The following is a 7,500-nucleotide window of genomic DNA, read 5'->3' on the forward strand; positions in this document are numbered from 1 at the left end:
TCTATTCGGCCTGAGCAGTTTGACACCACCCCCGTCTCTCTAGGACATGGAAGTCTAGTTGTCAAAAACCAGGTTTCTGAAATCGCGCTGGTACCTGTCTGGTCGACCCGCCACTGAGTGTGTAATCAAAAACAGGCCAAATATCGATGAAGCCCTGAACCTCACAGGGCTTTTGTGCGCCCCACCATCGGGGGTCAAATTCACCAAAAACGTGATAAATCAAAAAGTACACCTCCAATCTGGATGGGGTTTTTTTTGCACGAAAGTGCACAAATAGACGAACATTTACATCCAATTAAAAACGTTTTTGTATAAAACATTTTAATAGGAATTCGTGTTTCAAGTTTTGGGAAAAAAGTGAATGTCACAGGGCGCATAGGTGCCTGTGAGGGCAATTTGCTTTTTACATGCTCTACTTGTTGACCATTGAGAGAGAGGGTATGAGACGAAATTTGGGACCTCTAGCCCTTCGGGAAGTATTTTTAATCATTTTTTGAAAATTACAGAAATTGGTCGAAAAAATGACAGAGTCCCACTTTTCACAGCCGTGCACCTGGTGATTGAAAACGTGCATCTGGTAACCCAAAAATGCGGTTCTCAATGCGCTTGCCGGTGTTACAGATATACATGTCCGATAATGATGCACCCTACTACGGACCTTTTTCAATGGGGGCCGGCCTGAATTATTTATGGAAGGTATGATTACTTTTTTTCTCTCCGTGCAACTGGTGATTGAAAACGTGCATCTGGTAACCCAAAACACGGTTCTCTATGCGGTTAGCGGTGTTCCCGAGATTCATGTCCGATAATGATGCACCCTACTACGGACCTTTTCAATGGGGGCCGGTCCGAATTATTTATGGAAGGTATGATTTTTTTTTTTTTTTTTTTTACTTTTTTCCCCTCTCTTTCTCTCTCTGCCGGGGCCGGCCCTGAGTGCTTTATGGACGGTTTAAAACATGACTATGGATGCAAATGCTCATTTTCCTCCGTGCACCTGGTGATTGAAAACGTGCACCTGGTGATATTGAAAACGTGCATCTGGTAACCCAAAATTTTAAAAACGGTTTTAAATACTTTTACCCGTCATTCTATTGATATAGCCCGCTAGGGGAGTACCCTACTACGGCCCTGTCTCTGTCAGGGCAGTCCTTGAGTGCTTTATGGACACTTTAAGAAATCACGATGGATGCAGATTGCTATTAATCCTCTGTGCAACTGGTGATTGAAAACGTGCACCTGGTCACCCAAATCATGGTTCTCATGGTGTTCAAGATTCATGTCCAATGTGCAAGATTCAATAGGACTATGGATGCAAATGCTCCTTTTCCTCCGTGCACCTGGTGAATTATTATTGGAAGGTATGATGGACACTTTAAGAAATCACGATGGATGCAGATTGCTATTAATCCTCTGTTGCACCTGGTCACCCAAAATTTTAAAAACGGTTTTAAATACTTTTACCCGTCATTCTATTGATATAGCCCGCTAGGGGAGTACCCTACTACGGCCCTGTCTCTGTCAGGGCCGGCCCTGAGTGCTTTATGGACGGTTTAAAATATGACTATGGATGCAAATGCTCCTTTTCCTACTACGGACCTTTTCAATGCATTTTTTTTTTTCTCTCTCTCTCTCTCTCTCTGGTGAGTGCTTTATGGACGGTTTAAAATATGACTATGGATGCAAATGCTCCTTTTCCTCCGTGCACCTGGTGATTGAAAACGTGCACCTGGTCACCCAAAATTTTAAAAACGGTTTTAAATACTTTTACCCGTCATTCTATTGATATAGCCCGCTAGGGGAGTACCCTACTACGGCCCTGTCTCTGTCAGGGCAGTCCTTGAGTGCTTTATGGACACTTTAAGAAATCACGATGGATGCAGATTGCTATTAATCCTCTGTGCAACTGGTGATTTGAAAACGTGTGCATCTGGTCACCCAAAAATTAATGATGCACCCTACTACGGACCTTTTCAATGGGGGCCGGTCCGAATTATTTATTGCAAATGCTCCTTTTCCTCCGTGCACCTGGTGATTGAAAACGTGCACCTGGTCACCCAAAATTTTAAAAACGGTTTTAAATACTTTTACCCGTCATTCTAAATGCTCCTTTTCCTCCGTGCACCTGGTGATTGAAAACGTGCACCTGGTCACCCAAAATTTTAAAAACGGTTTTAAATACTTTTACCCGTCATTCTATTGATATAGCCCGCTAGGGGAGTACCCTACTACGGCCCTGTCTCTGTCAGGGCAGTATGGACACAGTCCTTGAGTGCTTTATGGACACTTTAAGAAATCACGATGGATGCAGATTGCTATTAATCCTCTGTGCAACTGGTGATTTGAAATGTGCACCTGGTCACCCAAAAATTATAAAACGGTTTTAAATACTTTTACCCGTCATTCTATTGATATAGCCCGCTAGGGGAGTACCCTACTACGGCCCTGTCTCTGTCAGGGCAGTCCTTGAGTGCTTTATGGACACTTTAAGAAATCACGATGGATGCAGATTGCTATTAATCCTATGTGCACCTGGTCACCCAAAAGACCCGTGTGCATCTGGTAACCCAAAAATTAAAATATGGTTCAAAACCCGGGTAACACCACTCTATTTACGGACATGACAGTAGAGCTTACCCCCTGGAGCTATTGACCTCCAGGCTGGTAGGCACTTTCACCACCCGGGTATCACCCCTGCTATTAATCGGGGATGTGCAACTGGTGACCCCCCCCGTGCACCTGGTCAACCTTGCATACCAGGTGAACCAGGGCACCCACACTTAAGCACCCCTCCTGGACATTAAAGCAGATAACCGCGCTGTTATGAACCGTGTGCACCTGGTCACCCAAAGGCCTTGTGCACCTGGTCACCCAAAGGACCGTGTGCACCTGGTCACCCAAAGGCCGGCGTGCACCTGGTCACCCAAAGGCCGGCGTGCACCTGGTCACCCAAACGGCCCATGTGCACCTGGGAACCATGTGCACCTGGTCACCCGGCCCATGTGTGCACCTGGTCACCCAAAGGCCGGCGTGCACCTGGTCACCCAAAGACCCGTGTGCACCTGGTCACCCAAAGGCCGGCGTGCACCTGGTCACCCAAAGACCCGTGTGCACCTGGTCACCCAAACGGCCCATGTGCACCTGGGAACCCAAACGGCCCATGTGCACCTGGTCACCCAAAAGACCCGTGTGCACCTGGTCACCCAAAAGACCCGTGTGCACCTGGTCACCCAAACGGCCCATGTGCACCTGGGAACCCAAAAAGACCCGTGTGCACCTGGTCACCCAAACGGCCCATGTGCACCTGGTCACCCAAAAGACCCGTGTGCACCTGGTCACCCAAACGGCCCATGTGCACCTGGTCACCCAAAAGACCCGTGTGCACCTGGTCACCCAAAATATTAAATATGGTTCAAAATGAATTTAAAGGCCCGTGTGCACCTGGTCACCCAAACGGCCCTGTGCACCTGGTCTTTATGGACACTTTAAGAAATTACGATGGATGCAGATTGCTATTAATCCTCCGTGCACCTGGTCACCCAAACGGCCCATGTGCACCTGGTCACCCAAAAGACCCGTGTACACCTGGTCACCCAAAATATTAAATATGGTTCAAAATGAATTTAAAGGCACTCCTGTCATTATTCCCCGCTATGGGAGCACCCTACTACGGCCCTGTCTCTGTCAGGGCCGTCCTTGAGTGCTTTATGGACACTTTAAGAAATTACGATGGATGCAGATTGCTATTAATCCTCCGTGCACCTGGTCACCCAAAACGGCCCATGTGCACCTGGTCACCCAAAAGACCCGTGTGCACCTGGTCACCCAAAAAGACCCGTGTGCATCTGGTAACCCAAAAATTATAAAACTGTTTTAAATACTTTTACCGGTCATTCTAATATTAAATCCCACTATGGAGCCCCACTACTGGGGAAAATTCACCGGAGGGCGCCAAAGGTAAATGGATTTTAGAATCCTCCATATATATTGTAGCTTTGGCGCACTCCAGTGAATTTTTTTAAGTACTGGGGCTTCATATTGGGAGTCCAGGTAAATGTTTTTTGAAACACATTTTTAATCATTTTAATGCATAAATGACACAAATACAAGGGTGAATTTCAAACAAATATGCTTTAATTAATCAGTTAATCATTTATTGATTTGTCCCTCAATCAGTGCCCGGGCCCGGCTGGCATTTTTGGGCAAATTGTGGTACCGGTAGTGGCGTGCCTGCGTTTCCAGAGAGTGACACATATGGTCAGCCACAGTTCCTCGGTCTGTATCCAAGCCTTGGTTAAAGTTCAATGTGGCAACACTGCGTCGAATTGTACCGAAGGTCACTTTACTTCCAATACCAAACTCTGCAAAGATTTGCCCCACATACTCACACAGATTACCGTAAGGTTGACCGCAGGATGTGAAAAAGAAGAGTTCTATTTCTGAGGTCATTCCACTCAGATGAGGCCTGATTTGATGGAATCGTTTAAGCCAAGTGTATTCCTCCTGACATAGAACAATTCTGCACTCCCCAAAGCTATAGTTTGTTTTGTGGCTAGCTACACACATCTGATAACCCCCACCTTCCGGGGTTACTTCATTGAAATCACTCTCACTAAACATGGTGACTGGGGATCGTCGAGTGCCATTAAATATGGCCAACCGGCTGGACATGAGAGCTGCAAACCTACGCCTGTCAGAGCAGGTGGCACGGACCTCCAGCCTACTGAGAACTGAAGGAATGGCTTGATTGCTTAGCTCAACAAAGCGTTTTAACTCCGCAGCGCTGAGCACCTCGTCCCTGCAGCGTTGGCGGAATTTTGCCCTATGAGTTGCCTGGCTCTGCCGTGAGTCCCTGTCCATCTTCGCCAAGCAGAGTAACATCTTTCGAATTCCAACGACCTTAGCTTGCATACCATTTGGCCGGAACTGAATGAGATAATTCAGGAAACCTCGAACATCGGCCCGGTACATTTTTAACGTGGATGGTGCCAGACCACGGTCATCACATTGACCATACCACTCATACACACGTCTGTAGTTATCCAGAAAACACAGTCCTTCATCGGCCTTGCCCTCTGACATAATGCGGAGGAATTCCCGTACTCGGGATATACTGGTGCGACTATTGTCAATTCGTTTAACTGAAGGTTGTCTACCCGTAATATATTGTTCATATTGAGTCAAAATTACATTACTCCAAACCTCCATTCGGGACGGTACGCCGCCGCCGTCCTCATCACTCTCGCTCTCCGTGGAAGTCGCCACGTCACAGCCTTGCTCCCTCGGATCCGAGCACAGTTCACTACCGACCTGACTGACTGGCTGCACCGCCGCCGACGCACCTGCCGTCTGATCACCCTCGTCCACAGGCTGCTGCTCCACGGACAACTCACTTTCAAAACACTCCAAAATCACAGGGTCCTCCGGCCGCGGTTCAACACCGTTGTCAGGCTGCATATACTGCCCCGATTCGGGCTGCTGTCTCTCACTCGAAAACCGGCTAAATTGCATAGCGTTCGTCCACTCCATAGTACCAAACTTAAGTCCATGTACAGCCTTTAAATGTCGGTCTAGCCGCACGATATTCTGTTTACAACAAAGTCCACAGTCGCGTCTTGGTCTGCTGCTCATAGCTTCTCTCTCCGGCCTTCCTCCGTGTCTCTTTGTTTGCTCCACCAAACAAACTAACCCTAACAAGGGCTCAATGAGCCCCAGCTGTGGCCCAATATGGGACTAATTGGACGGGGAAGGAGAATTTGACCTCACCTCGCTGTCTCTTTACTCACGAAAGGCTGTATGGCTTAATGGTTAGGGCGCTTGACTCACAATCACCGGGTCAAGTGTTCATGCCAGGCCTGGGTAATCATTTTTTTTTCCCCCCACAGGGGCCTGCTAACCCAGAAAAGGCCCATAGGCCCATAGGCCACAAAGCCACTGGCCTGGCCTGGGACAAAAGCCACTGCCCTGGCCTGGTACTTACATATCCCTAGCCGGATTACATGCCTCTATCTGGGCATCAGAGGACACAAACAGGCCTAAAGGCCAAACAGCCCTGCCCGGGTTACATGCCTCTATCTGGGCATCAGAGGACACAAACAGGCCTAAAGGCCAAACAGCCCTGCCCGGGTTACATGCCTCTATCTGGGCATCAGAGGACACAAACAGGCCTCAAGGCCTTATATGACCTAACCGGTTTGCATGCCTTTTTCTGGGCATGAGAGGACACAGATAGGCATAAAGGTCAGGACTCTCTCTCATGGGATGAAGGGACATACAGGCCTAAAGGCCAAACAGCCCTGCCCGGGTTACATGCCTCTATCTGGGCATCAGAGGACACAAACAGGCCTCAAGGCCTTATATGACCTAACCGGTTTGCATGCCTTTTTCTGGGCATGAGAGGACACAGATAGGCATAAAGGTCAGGACTCTCTCTCATGGGATGAAGGGACATACAGGCCTAAAGGCCAAACAGCCCTGCCCGGGTTACATGCCTCTATCTGGGCATCAGAGGACACAAACAGGCCTCAAGGCCTTATATGACCTAACCGGTTTGCATGCCTTTTTCTGGGCATGAGAGGACACAGATAGGCATAAAGGTCAGGACTCTCTCTCATGGGATGAAGGGACATACAGGCCTAAAGGCCAAACACCCCTACCCGGGTTACATGCCTCTATCTGGCCTCAAGGCCTTATTTGACCTTTCTTGGCCGCCATTTTGGGCTATATTCCGGTACACCAAAACGTGAATAAATCAAAAAGTACATGTCCAATCTGGATGGGGTTTTTTTTAAACGAAAGGGCACACATAGACGAGAATTTACATTTCATTAAAACAGTTTTTGTATAAAACCTTTTAATAGGAAATCGTGTTTTAAGTTTTGGGAAAAAGTGCATGTTACTGGAAACATAGGTGCCTGTGAGGGCAATTTGTTTTTTACGTGCTCTACTTGTTGCCCATTGAGAGAGAGGGTATGAGACGAAATTTGGGACCTCTAGCCCCTCGGGAAGTATTTTTAATCATTTTTTGAAAATTACCGATTTTGGCAGGAAAAATAAATTATTCGCGCAACTGGTAGCCTAAAAGACCCATGTGCATCGTGTAACCCAAAAATTAAAATATGGTTCAAAATGAATTTAAAGGTCATTCTATTATTATAGCCCGCTATGGGAGTACCCTACTACGGCCCTGTCTCGGTCAGGGCCGTCCTTCAGTGCTTTATGGACACTTTAAGAAATTACGATGGATGCAGATTGCTATTAATCCTCCGTGCAACTGGTGATTGAAAACGTGCACCTGGTCACCCAAATGACGGTTCTCAATGCGCTTAGCGGTGTTCCATATATTCATGTCCGATAATGATGCACCCTACTACGGACCTTTTCAATGGGGGCCGGTCCGAATTATTTATGGAAGGTATGATTTTTTTTTATTTTTTTTCTCTCTCTCTCTCTCTCTCTCTCTCTCTCAGGGCCGGCCCTGAGTGCTTTATGGACGGTTTA

Source organism: Oncorhynchus clarkii, chromosome 30 (genome assembly GCF_045791955.1).
Source record: "Oncorhynchus clarkii lewisi isolate Uvic-CL-2024 chromosome 30, UVic_Ocla_1.0, whole genome shotgun sequence".
NCBI classification, from domain to species: Eukaryota; Metazoa; Chordata; class Actinopteri; order Salmoniformes; family Salmonidae; genus Oncorhynchus; species Oncorhynchus clarkii.